Source organism: Pongo pygmaeus, chromosome 6, assembly GCF_028885625.2.
Source record: "Pongo pygmaeus isolate AG05252 chromosome 6, NHGRI_mPonPyg2-v2.0_pri, whole genome shotgun sequence".
In the NCBI taxonomy this organism is placed as follows: domain Eukaryota; kingdom Metazoa; phylum Chordata; class Mammalia; order Primates; family Hominidae; genus Pongo; species Pongo pygmaeus.
In genome coordinates, this window is record NC_072379.2 from 75772628 (window position 1) to 75787954 (window position 15327).

The 15327-nt window shown below is 35.3% G+C and overlaps 1 protein-coding gene across 12 annotated transcripts in view; it reads right to left on the reverse strand.

Annotated features, from left to right (window-relative positions):
• PHF14 (PHD finger protein 14) overlaps positions 1-15327 on the reverse strand; it is a 198449-nt gene that overhangs the window by 66651 nt on the left and 116471 nt on the right. The gene's annotated exons all lie outside the window — the stretch shown is intronic.

The following is a 15327-nucleotide window of genomic DNA, read 5'->3' on the forward strand; positions in this document are numbered from 1 at the left end:
ATTTTTTCATCAAATATGGTAACTTAACATTGCTTGAGAAAACATGCAACTGTGCTGAAAACAAGCACATCTGATCAGTATGTTACAGTGCTGGTTATACTCAAATACAGAGACTCGGGGAAGAAATTTTCAACTGATTCTTATCCTGTGCCTAAGCTGACTTTCTTTTAAAAAGACTATATTAGAAATATATTTGGTTACAATTATTTGTTACCTTTTTGTCTTTATTTTCAGTGGAGAAATTTTAGTGATTAGAAGTAAAATTTTTTGACTGGGGTAAACATAAAAAGTTATCATTTCCTTCAAACATTTAGATCTGTAAAGATGAGGTAAAAATGCCAAGTAGTCACACATCACAGAAAAAGTTCACTTTTTTATATTAACAATTAAGAGATGTGTTTAATGCTTCTAGGTTCCATTGAGAAAAAGAAAGTGAAAAGTGGCACACAGACAAATAAAGCATTACTGAGGAGAGCTATCATGCCAAACTGAATAACCTCCAAAGAAAGTAAAAACAAAATTGTAAACACCTCCCCAAAAGAATACAATGTGAAACATGATTTTCAAAGACATGTTGTATTTATCAACATATAAGAAATAATAGAGGTCAATTTGCTTGTTAAATAGTAAGATCACACGTGCTAACTTTTTTCAGTGCTTCAGTCTCTAAGTGAAGAGCTTTTGAGCACATTCGGAATCTGATATTCTGAGAACTGCTTTGTCTGTAGTTTACTACTGGAAAAGTATAATGCAAGAGGAAGCAACCAAATCATTTATAATAGAAATACAATTAACTCTTAATTACATGCACAAATAATAGAGATGAGAAGACAACTGAAAATATGTATTTGTATTTGACTTTGAAATGCATCTGAATATAGACACATTAGATATGGAAATCTGCTTTAACCCCCAATTAAATTCAAGTTGATAAGTTTGATAAAAACTAAAAAGCTATTGCTAATATCCCTACATCCTAAATTTCACTAAAATAAGCTAGAATAAGCAATGTGACTTCTCTTGGCTCCTATCTTCCCGGGACAAAAAACGGTGCAGTATTTTAAATCAAAGATCAAGTTTGGGCTTTGTATTTATTTCATATGCAGCTAGTAAACAAATTAATGTAGAAAAAATTGTTTTCAAAGGGCTTCACTGATGCACATACCAGTAACTATCAATATGTTCTGTATCTTATATAGTTAGAATTGCCTGTCAAGAGGAAGTATCTACTTTTTTTGTCCCAACAAAGTCAAATATGCTAAAGCAGTGTAGTGCAGTGAGGCAGTATGCCTAATTAGTGCATGAACTGTATGGTTAAGACTGCCTAGACTCAAATTATAATTCCACCATTTTCCAGTTGTATAATCTTGGGCAAGTAATTCTTCTCATTTTCCTCACCCATAAAATAGTAATGAAATCAGTATCCATCTCATGCAGTTGTTATGAGCATTAAATGAGATCAAATATGGAAGGCACTAGCACACTGACTGGCATATAAGCCCTCAATAAATCTTGGCAACTAATGTGAAGGCCAGTAGATTTTATCATACACTATGGTAGTATTTTTCTGGAAGGGAAGAAATTATATTTTAATACATAACTTAATTTACATAATATCATTTAAATATATAATTGGAACAATTTCTATTTCACACTGCTTAGTGTCTAGGTACCCCAGTTACCTGTCTTCTAAAATGGAGATATGTATACCTCATAGGACTGTTGTAAGAACTGAATGTGATAGTAAAGTCAAAGATCAGAAAACATAGTCTGGGATACAGTAAGCATCTAACATTATCATTACTATAATTCCCAGGCCAAAATGTTAAAATAACATTTTGCTGGGGAAATCAATCAAATTTCAAAATTTGTGTCCAGTCCTATTTTCAAATTCATTTCACCTCTTGTTTCATTATTATGCCTATTTCATATGTCTATTTCATATGTCCAAAGAAATATAAAATCAATACAAATGAAAACCTTGATACAGGAGTAACAGATGAAACAGAATGCTTAATTTAAAAATGAAAGAAAAATCAAAAACAATATAGTTGGCTTTTCAACTAGAAGTTGGATTATAGTTGTTTTGTATGACTCCAAGTGTTGAAATTTTTAGTAAAGACATATCATCAGCTCACTTAGAGAAATTGTCAATAGTCAATTGTCAATAGTTCCTGCCAAGAGGGAGGAAGGGGCTCACAGCTCTGTCCCTGACAAAGCTCATTCCCTGCTGCTTAGTAGTGATGCTAGGCAGATAAATCAAGTGCCAGATGAATGGTGAGATTACAGACTTCAGGATCTTTTTTGAAACTGTATATTTGTTTTGAAATCTCTGTTATAAAAGTTACATAACTTGAGAAAAAATGAAGTTAATGTCTTCATTTTAAAGATAAGACAATGACCTTAGAGGTAACTTGATTCAAGGTCATTCAGCTAGTCAACAGCAGAACTGTGGTAAGAGTCTCAGTCTTTCCAAATGATTAAGTATATAATATATAATCCTTCCCTTGTATAATTTAACAAATTAACACACTGCAATGGAAGATAAATTAAAACTGCGAAAACAAATATTACAGAAATATAAATGTGTAAAATGAGAACTATTTCACTGCTGTAGGTGCTTGAAATTATAATGTTTATTACTCTAAAATTGTGTACCCCAGAAACACCACACTTCACTATGTAATATATACCATGTTCAGGCTTCTGTTTTCTTTAAATACAAATTACTTGACTATACTGCATCTATTAAAAATTTTTTAAAAATTTTAAAATCCAAACATTTATAACATAAACAAAAAATATTTATGAATAATACAAAGACACTTAAAGGTCTGATGTTATAATACAGATTTTAAGTCAAAGAATGTGATATAATAAATACTAAATGTGTTAGATAGGTTAGCCATTCCACGTGTCTAACAAAATCAGCAAATCAACTTAATTATAGAAAAAATATACCAAGTAAACATTTTTTAATTTAAATTTCATCAGAATACCACCTTAATAAGAAAAATTCAGTGGCAGCTGGGCTACACTCATTATCCAAATATGAATATTTTGAAAATTAAACCTCTCTTCCCCGATTTTTACTAATAGAAAAGCATTTTTGAAAAGAACTTTAAAAAAATTATAGCACAAAATTTACTTAATTTTCTAATTCCTTCCTTAGAATCTAATCTCTTTGTGACATACAATGAAGCATCATTTTAAGTCTAAAGACATTTATCTTAAGTCACTGATCACTGCTTTTTATAAAACCTGGTCTAAGGCAAAAAGGAAACATTCTTAGTGGCAAGAATGGCCAAGTAACTTTTATGAACAAGAATACAAAGCATTTAATTTTAAATCTTACACTGTTCTGTATGTAAGGCCTCTGTTACCCTAAATTGTCCAGTAAATGTCCAAGAAAGGCTTGGAATAATGGTATTTAGAGAAAGAAGTAAAGAACAGCAGGGTGCAGTGGGGATTAAAGAAGGAAGACAACATATGCCCTGCTCTGGATATTAGTGAGGACAATGGTGCACTTTCCACAAGAACTGGAGTTCGAGTTCTGGCCATTTTATCAGGCGAGGAAATGAGCCAGAAGGTTGGGGGAGGTGAGACATAGTAGAGCTGCAGAACCCAATTATACACTAGCAATAAAAATGAGGAGAGGCAAGGCAGACAGAGAGGGATCCAAGGGAGAGATCATCAGAAGTGAGGAACAGAGAAAGAAGGTAAGAGAAAACAGCAAAGAACCTAAGGTGAACAGAATAACATGGCAGAAAATAAGAGGCTAGACACTGAGAAAGGTCTCAAGGAAGCGATAGGAATGGGAAAGGAAGAGAATGGATCAAGAAATGTTTTAACAGAAAACTGTTCCCAAAATATTCTGGTATTTTCAGCTTTCAAATTATATACATGGCTAAAGTTTTTTAAATGTTTTGAACAGAATCATTAAAAATGTCTGAATAGAAGTAAATACATTGAGATAGTGTAAGATTATAGGTGATTTAAAATTACTTTTTATATTTTTGTATATAAATTTTTATAATTAACAAAAGCTTTTAAAAGAAAAATATTAATTTTTCTACTAACAATCCTTTAACTTTTTAAAAAAGATTTTTTTAAAGGAATATGATAGATTTACAGAAAAATCAGGTAATATATAGATTCAAATACACTCCCTCCTACCTACACACACACATACACACACCCTTTCCTATAAATTTAAATGTTAAAGTCTTCATTTTCCCACCATGGACTGTTTGACAGCTCAGAGCTAGAGAAAAGATGAAGGAGAAGATAGAATAGAGGAAGGGACAAACAAGATTTGGGAGAGTGTGCACTTTATTGATTCTTATGCAGTACAATGATGTTAAACAAGATGCTGAGTTAGATAAATGGGTATCAACAATGAACTTTGAGAATGTGAAGGGAAGGCAAACTTTCAGCTGAGGATTGAACTAGCCTGAACTCTGCCTCTAGCATTAACTGTGGTAAGGGAAAGTATTCAAACAATAGCTGCATAACAACATGGTGGGGATACTGCTGATGAAGTTCAAAAGTCAGGTAAATTTTTGAAGAGCTCAATACCTCAAATTCCTCCTACCCTTGAATCCTAATTCACCAAGAAATTAAATTGTGATTTCAAATGATAAAGGCCTACTACTATGCCTAATGGTAATCCCTAGTCATAATTTAGAAAACTGAGACTCTGATATCAATACCTATGATAGATTATTCACCTTAAATCTATCAACATTAGCTTTTATTGATAAAATATTATCTATTTTGGGTGTCATGATAATTCTCCATTGTGGCAATATGAATAAAATACGTTAAAAAGTTCTAGTCCTGGCTAGGCACGGTGGCTCACGCCTGTAATCCCAGCACTTCGGGAGGCTGAGGCAGGCGGATCACCTGAGGTCGGGAGTTCGAGACCAGCCAGACCAACATGGTGAAAACCCATCTCTACTACAAATATAAAATTAGCCGGGCATGGTGGTGCATGCCTGTAATCCCAGCTACACGGGAGTCTGAGGCACGAGAATCACTTGAACCTGGGAGGCGAAGGTTGCAGTGAGCCGAGATCGCGCCATTGCACTCCAGCCTGGGCAACAAGAGCAAAACTCCATCTCGGGAAAAAAAAAAAAAAAAAAAAAAAAAAAAAGTTCTAGTCTACTATCGTTGGGGCAAGATACTATCAATGAAGTAAATAGGTACTAAGATTAAATGTACTGAATTGGCTGAAATCACTTAAAGATGAGTTTTTTTTTTTTCAGTATATAGTGATAAGTCAAAATTCCAGAAAAACACCAACAGAAATTGGTAAACTCAAGAAACAACTTTACTTCCTATGTAGTTCCTTATTAATCACCATGACTGTCCTGTGGGAAGATTATCTTGAGTTCTTTTTGAATGGCTATAAAAATTCGATATATCCAAACAGTTCTTAAAGGTCTACTTTTCAAATCTGCTTTATCTTTTTCTTTTTCTTTTCACATCTGCTTTATAATTGGCAACAACCAAATAGAGCTTTAATAAAGTGTTAAAAGGCTGCTGGGTTCTGTCCCAGGCTAAAGCAACATATGATATGAAATACCTGTAAATGAATTGGAAAATAGTATCCAGTTCCCTTTCTCCTATAAGTGGAACTGTCAGGTCTGTATTAGCATTAAAAAACTTTAGGATAAGAACATCCTAAAGTAAAAACATATTTGATGCTAGTTACTGATGAGGAATAATTGTGGAGGATGATCTTCTTTAGAAAATTACCTTTCTCGTATAAGTGAAATTGTCAGGTCTGTATGAGCATTCAAAAACTTTAGGATAAGAATATCCTAAAGTGAAAATTTTTTTGGTGATAGTTACTGATAAAGAGTAATTATGCAGGATGATCTTCTTTACAAAATACATGGATGGCCCTAAATGGTTTTAATCCCAGTTGAAGTTTACATGCAAATATCTATGCATGCATATACTCAGACACTGAAAAAGAATAAAAGAACCAAAATGAACTTTGCATGACTAGGAAAACCATGTGATTAAGGAAGACCTCTTTATTTCTTATTTAAAATAAATCTTTAAAAGTTAGCATTCTGACAAAGTTATAAATCTCTTGGGATTCTCAGTGGACTAAACCTCACAGCACCTTGAAATAGAATTACAAGTTATGAATTCAGAGTATGCCCCAAAGCTGACCTTCTATATACAGGTAGAGATATATCCCCTGACTAGAGAACAACTAGAAAAAGATCAGTCTCCAATTTCAAAGGTGATGAGAGTAGGGTAAAAAAAAAATCTACAGAATCAAGGTGAGGTTTTATCTCATACTCTAGCTGAGATGTCCGTGATGATGCTTGATACTTACATTATGCAGGGATTATCATTTTGTAGGTGATTATAGGAGCTTCTCATTTGAAACACAGAAAATAGAAAATTATTTGACTTTTTTTTCACTTTTCCCAATTTAGTAGATAACGAATACAATTTAAAATCCACTGAAAAAACATTTATTCTCTACATTTAATGGATGCCTGAGAGTATTAAGAATTAATTCTCCCAGGAAACCCAGGTTGAGAAAACCTGATCTTATTTCCATTTACTTCTAGGGATATAGGATTAAATGAAATGCCCTTGACTCTCAAAAAATTTGGGAAATAGTTCAGCAAAAAGTTCACAGAGGAAATTGAGTTAATTACAGAATAAAGACCCATCATATCTTCAGAGCAAATTATTTTTTGAGAAGCAGCGCAGCCTCATGCTTAAAAGTACAGATTCTGGAGAAGTAGTTCCTGGACTAAAATCCCAGCTCTGTCAGTATCAACCTGAGACCTTGAGAAAATGACTTAATCTCCAGGTGCCTCAGTTTTCTTATTTATAAATGTAAATAAAAACAGTAACCACCTCATAGAGTTTAAGGATTAAATAAATGTATAAAATAATTAAAATGATGCTTGCCATATGGTTGTGGTAAGTGCTTACTTACCTTCACTGTGAGTTCAACTCAACCACTCTTACTATCACTACAATTGTTCTAGTTTACTACTACTGCTATTACTATAAAGCTTGAAGATAGTGATTACTGGCAGTTGACTTGTGTTCCCTCAGGCTCAGTAAAGTTTCTGAAGTTTCTTTGAACTGCCTCTGGCTAGAATGGAAAAACAATTACAACAACAACAACTGGAAACAACACTCCTTCTATCCTAGCAAGAAAAAAACAAGATAAACTACAAAATTGTAACTTTTCAAGCCATCAGAGAGCTGATGTCAGAGGGCAACCAAGTGGCCTGAAATACAAGAAAGATAGACCCCACAAAAGAAGGATGGGATCCAAGCTCTGGATCACCTGTGGCAGAGCATGAGAGGAAGAGCTGCTCAACACTACACGAGTAAGAATTCAGTTATAAATTTTAAAGGTTTGCTAAAGGTGAAATGTTGGCTAATATCAGAGTACAGAAGCCTTGGGAGCCACAGCCCCAGGGACGGTTACCTTCATTCACAAACTTTTTTCCAGGAACCCTGTGGTAGGCTGAATAACAATACCAAAGAGTCCATGTTCTAATGCCCTGAACCTGTGAATATGTTACCTTGTATGATAAAAGGTATTTTGCAAATATGATTAAGAATTTTGAGAAGAGGGGCCTGATATAATCACAGGAAAGAGTTCTTACAAGAGAGAAGTAGGAAGAGTCAGAATCAGAGAGATAAATAGATGTGACTATAGCTGCAAGAGGTTGGGGGTCATGAACCAAGGAGTGCAGAATAACTCTAGTGCTAGAAAAGGCAAGAAAATGGGTTCTACCCCCAAACACTCTAGAAGAAACCAGCCTTGCTGAACACCTTGACCAAATGAAACTGGTTTTGGACTTACGTCTTCCAAAATTATGAAAAAATTTTGTGTTGTTTTAAGCTACCAGATTTGTAGTAATTTGTTCTAACAGCCAGAGAAAACTAACAGACACCTCCACCAGGTACTCAAGAAAAAGATTCAGACAATTTGGGCCATTAGAAAGACCATTCACTGGTTGGCGGTGTAGACCTGGAGAAGGGGAGCAGCCACCACAGTGGGAAAGACCCAAAGTCTCACCCAGACCCTTCTCCTTTAAGGAATAAAAGCCATAATGTCATTAAAAGAAAGGCTGTAAATCCTGTTGCCACACAGGGAACAGAGCAATCTCACCATGAAGAGAAAAAAATAAAAGAGGAAAAAAAAATCCTCTACCCCTACAGGAGTGACAGGAAACATTTCTGGGCCCAGTATACTACCCTTGCATCTTTTAAAGGTCTCCTACCCCTGAGAGTCAGAAGGAAACTCCCTCACAAGATGTGCCAAAGACATAAGCCAGAATAAGGCTGCCATAGGAAAAAGGGCCTGATTACAATGAAAAGGGACTACACTCAAGAACCAAGCTTGTGGTTCTTTGGAGGCTGAAGGCTGAGTTTGAATGAGGAAAATTAAGAACTCCTTTGGCTAATACCACCAGACCAGCAAGCACTGAGTAACATGTGACAACAGTCTACTGCTAAGTAAGAGGAAAGACAGTGCAATGGGGCTTCTTCAGTAGCACAGGCATACAGACAAAGGTGAAATTTAACAGGGGAGTACAAATGACAAAAAGCACTCTGGCATTACAACCTCAACCAGAAACACAGGAAATAGTAAAGAAATCTGAAGCCTTGTGGTACACTGAGGTAAGCAGAGCAACAAGAAAATATAAGCCCAGCTCAACTCCAGCTTAAACTGACTCAACTCCCCCACACTAACAGCCTTGAAAAAGAATAGATGAGCCCTTTTCAGGCGTAAGTATTCTACTATTCAACTCATGATGTCCAACATTCAATCAAAAGTTATGAGGCACATAAAATGAAAAAGAAAATCCACCGTCAAGAAACAAAGCAATCAGCAGAACAAACTCTGGGATGATGGAGATATTAGAGTTGCAATTAAACTAGAAATCATTAGCAGAAATATACATGGAAAGTCCTCCGAATATTTGGAAATAAAATACACTTCTAAATAACCCATGAGTTAAAGAGAAAGTCCTAAGGGAAATTAGAAGTTTAGAATCTAAAGCCTGAAAGCTAGTTTTGCTTGGCAGGGCTGTATCACACTTTCTGACTATAATGAAAACAGATCACTGTCTCAGGGAGACAACAGATAGAGTGCTATTTCAGAGCAATCTAGAACACTGCCATGCCAATCTGATTCAAGGGTCACTATTAGGGGGAAAAAAACACCCTTTAACTGGTCTGTTACTTTACAAAAAGAGCTTTTAATAATTCTGAGTTTATCAGCACCTGGCTTCAACATTTTATAATACCATTTTGGCCAAGACAACTGTATCTCCCCCCTAAAAGCTCTAAGAGTCAATGATCAGGTTCAGCTAGTAAAGAATGGAGCTCTTGGTCTCATGACATCTTCTCATTAGGACAAAAAAAAAAGAGACTTCAAAAAGGCAATTCACTGGGTTTAGATGAGTGATATGTGGGCACATGCAAAAAAGGCATATGCTCTTAAACTCCTAAACTTCTTAAACTTAAACTCTGAGGTACCATTCCTAAATTGTTCACCTACTGATTTGGAATCTTCAAGAGTGAGATCCAGGCCTGTTTTTGCTTATTTTTCTGTAATTCCTTCTACAGGTGATATTTTTGTATCTCTAGCCAATTGAGAACCACTATCTTAGGACTTTAGCTTAAAGGGCTTTATGCATAAAGCAGTGATTGCCATAGTATAGTCCCCAGACCAGTAATATCTGTATCACTTGGGAACCTGTTAGAAATACAAATTCTTGGTCACCACTTCAGAATTTTATTTTATTTTTTTATTTTTTATTTTTATAAGTAATTGTGCTATTTCTTTTATTTTTAAAATTTGTTTTTCTTTGCTTCTCATCTTTTTAACATATTTTTTATTTCTATAGGTTTTTGGGGAACAAGTGGTATTTGGTACATAAGTAAGTTCTTTAGCGGCGATTTTTGAGATTTTGGTGCATCCATCACCCAAGCAGTATACACTGAACCCTATTTGTAGTCTTTTATCCTTCACCTCCTTCCTACCCTTTCCCCGTGAGTCCCCAGAATTTTAAACAGAAACCCTTTTAACAAGCCTTTCAGGTGCTTCAAATGCACCCTAACGTTTAAGGACCACTGTCTTAAAATAGAGCAAATTCAGCTGGGATGAAGGTAACCACAAAGAAAAAGGAATAGAAACAAATACAAAACAGATAAAGGGGGTAAAAGACAAATTATAAATATTCCACAACTTTAAAGTGAATCAGCTGACATACAACTAAGCAGAGATAAGTATCATTTATATACAGAGGTATTTCAGTCAGCAAAACAAAGCTTAAAAATGGCAGAGTATTAAAATCTCATCTTGAGGCTCTGCTACACGATAATTACACTTCTCTGAAGTCAGCCTGACTCAACTAAACCAAGGACACCTACCTAATTCTTTCAGGTGTTCCATTCTTATAGAGTATGATTTCCTGCTGTACCTTCAACATCCACTGAAAGACACAGTCATTTACTTAAAGCAAAGGTTGGAAAATTAGAATTGAATAATTATGGGGTAAAGAATAAGTGTTTAACAGTTACCAAATTTATTTCCAGAGTTCTATTCCTCTTTATATTCATTTTATTTTCGAGAAAGGGTCTCGCTCTGTCACCCAGGCTGGAGTGCAGTGGCATGATCTCAGCTCACTGCAACCACTGCCTCCTGGGTTCAGGTGATTCTTCCACCTCAGCCTCCGGAGTAGCTGGAACTACAGGCATACACCACCACACTCGGCTAATTCTTGTATTTTTAGTAGAGACGGGTTTCACCATTTTGCCCAGGCTGGTCTTGAACTCCTGGGCTCAACTGATCTGCCTACCTTGGCCACCCAAAGTGCTGGGGTTAAGGCGTGAGCAACCACAAGCAGCTCCTCTTTATATTTATAATCCCATAACTTTAAATGCTTTCTGAAAATGTCTAATTCAATAGACCTTTAAAAAAAAACCCTCTATTCACCTATTGTATTTTTCTCCAAAAAATAAATATAGCCAACTCATCTTTTTTCTGTTTCTACTCTCACCATTCTCTCCCATTATTCAGCTTAAAGTCATCCAGTTTGCTTTAAACACTTCCCTTTCTTCCTTGCCTTTCCATTTTTGATTAATTATCTGCTACAACCCTAGTGTGATGTTATGTTTCCTAGATCTTTCTAATCCTTTGCATTTCTACTTCCATCAGTCTAGGTTCACAGCCCTCAAACTGGTCTTCCTCCAGCTTCCCATGTGTTCATCAGGTATGTCACCACATCAATCTTTTACAATCCTCTCCTTTGTATCATCCCTTGTCTTCAATAAATCCCCATTAGACCGCTTAACATCATTAGCTTGCACTCAAGGCCCCAATCTACCTGTTCTCTTAAACCTACATCACACATGACTCATATGGTCCCACTTTGTCTTTATTCATGTCTGTTTATTCCCTTGAAGGATTGCTACCTCCTGACCCAATCTCCTAAAACCTACTCATACTTCAAGATTCAATTCACCTGTCACCTTGGTTTATATGAAGACTTCTTCATCCTTTTAGGAATGATCCCATTATCCTATGAATTCTTCTGTCTCTTATAAACTTCCTCTACATAAAAATCTAATGTATAAATAAGTGAATGCCTTTCAGTATCTTTAATATGAAATAGAGTCAAAAGTAAATCTGGTGAGAAGAAACAAACACAGGAATCTTATTCTTAAAGGGAAAAACTAGATTCCACAATTTCTTTACAGTTACAAGCTTCAAAAAAAGTCAAATCTTCAGTCAACGTGCTCAATGCTCTACATGAAACTCAACTTTCTTTTAAAAAAAGATCTACATTTACAGACCATGTCACAACAAGGTCCTTGATATAATCAGGCAATTTTGCAGTTCTTTAATAATTGACATAAATGAGTAACCTGAAAAGGAAAATATGGGTCTGGAAGATTTCAGTCACTTATAAGGTAAGTTATTGACTGATATAATTTCACTTGCTTGTGACTGAATCCCATTGATTTAGTCCTTTGTAGGCCTATCTTCCTTGTGTAGCTATCTTTGTCAATCTGATTCACTGGGCAATTACAGGGAGTGCTTACCAGTTTCATTCAAAGCAGAACTTCTCCTCCTCTTGCTACGATTCATAGAGAATATACTTAAAGAATTACTTTCATGTAGTTTGATCAATCACTTTTCATAGAGCTCAACTGGTTGCCTATTTATGAATTAAATCACACTTAAGGCTTCATGGAGGCTTCATGCATAATCTTAAGTATAAAAAAAGACACACATACACACATAAAGAAGGCATGAACAGGCCAAGTGCAGTGGTTCACGCCTGTAATCCCAGCACTTTGGGAGGCCAAGGCGGGCGGATCACCTGAGGTCAGGAGTTCGAGACCAGCCTGACCAACATGGAGAAACCCCGTCTTTACTAAAAATACAAAATTAGCCAGACGTGACGGCGCATGCCTGTAATCCCAGTTTACTCGGGAGGCTGAGGCAGGAGAATCGCTTGAACCCAGGAGGTGGAGTTTGTGGTGAGCCAAGATCACGCCAATGCACTCCAGCCTGGGCAACAAGAGTGAAACTCCGTCTCAAAAAAAAAAAAAAAAAAAGAACGCATGAACAATTCTACACTAAAGTCACATAAAGTCACACTTTTAATAGTATATTCATGAGGCAATAATCAACCATTCTAACTTTCTCCTCTTCTACTCATAAAACTTTGCTCAAACTTGCCTAAGTATTTTAAGAATATAGACATATGTTAAGTATCTCATTAAAAAATGTTTCCAGAGTTCTGAATTTTACTTGTTACACCTTTTTTGTCCTTTTTTTCCTTTTTGTGGAGAATGGAGTCTCACTTTGTTGCCCAGGCAGGTCTTGAACTCCTGGGCTCAAGCCATCCTCCCACCTCTGCCTCCCTAGGTGCTGGGATTACAGGTATGAGCCACCATGCCCAGCTGAATTTCACCTTTTAGAGAAACCATGGTGTGTTCAAATACGATCCAAGTTTTAAAAGATATACATATATAAAAGTCAATGAATTGTTTGTGCCCCAATGAACATATCCTTACACCTTATTTAGTATACTGCATAACTAACTGAAATTACATACACAAAAAGCTGATAACTTTAATGTTGTTTTGAGGAAGAGATTTGATGTTTATTTCATTTGAATATGAGTTGCCCTACTCAATGGTTGCTCCTGATAAAAGGTTTGTCTTAGGTTTTTATTTGCTGTGGTTAACTGATCAGGGCTACGGTGTTTTTTTATATCTAATTAATCTTTGTGTCTGTGCTCAAAATGAGGCTCTACTTAAATGTTACATTCATGAGATTAATGTACTTAAAATGTTGTTGAAGAATTTTATTTTACTCAGACTCCTACCATTCTAAAATACCATGCTCACTTTTTGTTCCCTTCTAATCTTTAGTCACTTATATGTAACAATTTAGTAGCATATACTTATGACATAAAACAGGTTTCTTCATTCCTATGTAAATATCTTATAATCTATAAATCTATAGGAGATACATAATTTTTTAATACTGATTTGTTATAGTTTATCACTCCCCTCCTATACAATGTTTTCAGTTGTTTTTATTTGGGGAGTTATATATTTACGGTGGGAATAATTTTCCTACTGTAACTATAGCTATAAATGTCTTTTTATATTAGCATTTCTTTCTTTGACTATTTCCTTATGATAAATTCCCAGTAGGGTTATTATGATTAAAAAACATTTCATGACTAACAAAACCAAAACAGTAAGAAAATCAAATTCTTCATTAAAATGAAAAAGCAGGATTATAAATGAAATACATTACATTTACAAAAGAAAGATGAAAACCAAATTTATAAATGGATGAAAACCAAAAATACTCTGTTATTTTCATTAGTTATTAATGCATAAAAATTTGACAATTTCTCATGTCAGGAAATAGGACTGTGTGTGTGTGTGTGTGTGTATGTGAACAACACACATTACCTTCTGAAGTTAATACAGTCTGCCCTCCATATCTGCAGGTTCTGCATCAATGGATTCAACCAACCATGGATGGAAAATATTTGGGAAAAATAAACCCAATAAAAAATAGCAATACAACAATAAAAAAACAATATGGTATAACAACTATTTACATAGCATTTACATTGTATTACATATTATAATAAGTATCTAGAGATAATTGAAAGCATACAGGAACATATGCATAGGTTATATGCAAACATGATGGCATTTTACATAAGGGACTTGAGCATCTTCAGATTTTGATATCTGAGAGCGGTCCTGGAATCAATGCCTCACGGATATGGAGGGATGACTGTAATAATGATAACTCTGCAAAGTTATATTTTATACTGAATGAAACAAAGTGGACTATTCTATAAATTAGAACTTGTAAAATTATATTTTATAAATAATTGCCCTGGGTAACTTTTAATTATGTTAGTTTCAAGTTATACACTTTAAAATCTTTTTGCCCCCATTCGACTTCTTAAAATAATCATAATGTTCCTAAATTATTTATTTCTTATTACATATTTCAAAATGTTTATCCAATGCCTGAAAAGAGTGACAGTCTCATACATGTGTCCATATGTATCACACACACACCACACACACAGATGAAGCATGGGCCAAATGAAAACACAGAGATTATTAAGTGAGAAGACCACTGGGAGTCAAATATAGTTGTGGTTATAATCCACAATACAATTAGCAATAGTCAGTAAAAGGAATAATTGCGTGAGTAAAGATTCCTTAGAAGTCAATCATTGGAGCAAAGCCAAAGATTATGGCCCAATATCATAGTACCTATATCTAAAACAACAACAAAAAAACCAGGTCAAGAAAGAACAGTACTGGCCGGGCGCAGTGGCTCATGCCTGTAATCCCAGAACTTTGGGAGGCCGAGGCAGGCGGATCACAAGGTCAGGAGTTCGAGACCAGCCTGGCCAATACGGTGATACCCCGTCTCTACTAAAAATATAAAAATTAGCTGGGTGTGGTGGTGTGCGGCTGTAGTCCCAGCTACTCGGGAGGCTGGGGCAGAAAAATCGCTTGAACCCAGGAGGCAGAGGTTGCAGTGAGCCAAGATTGTGCCATTGCACTCCAGCCTGGGTGACAGAGTGAGACTCCATCTCAAAAAGAAAGAAAGAAAGAAAGAAGGGCAGTGCTTTCTATTACCATGAAATCACTCCAGGAAGCTAAATTAGGAGTTCTCAATTTGTTAACAAATTTCTTTCAGAACAGAATGAAAAGGGAACCCAGGGACTTTACAAAACAAAGTATACCCTTATTTATTTT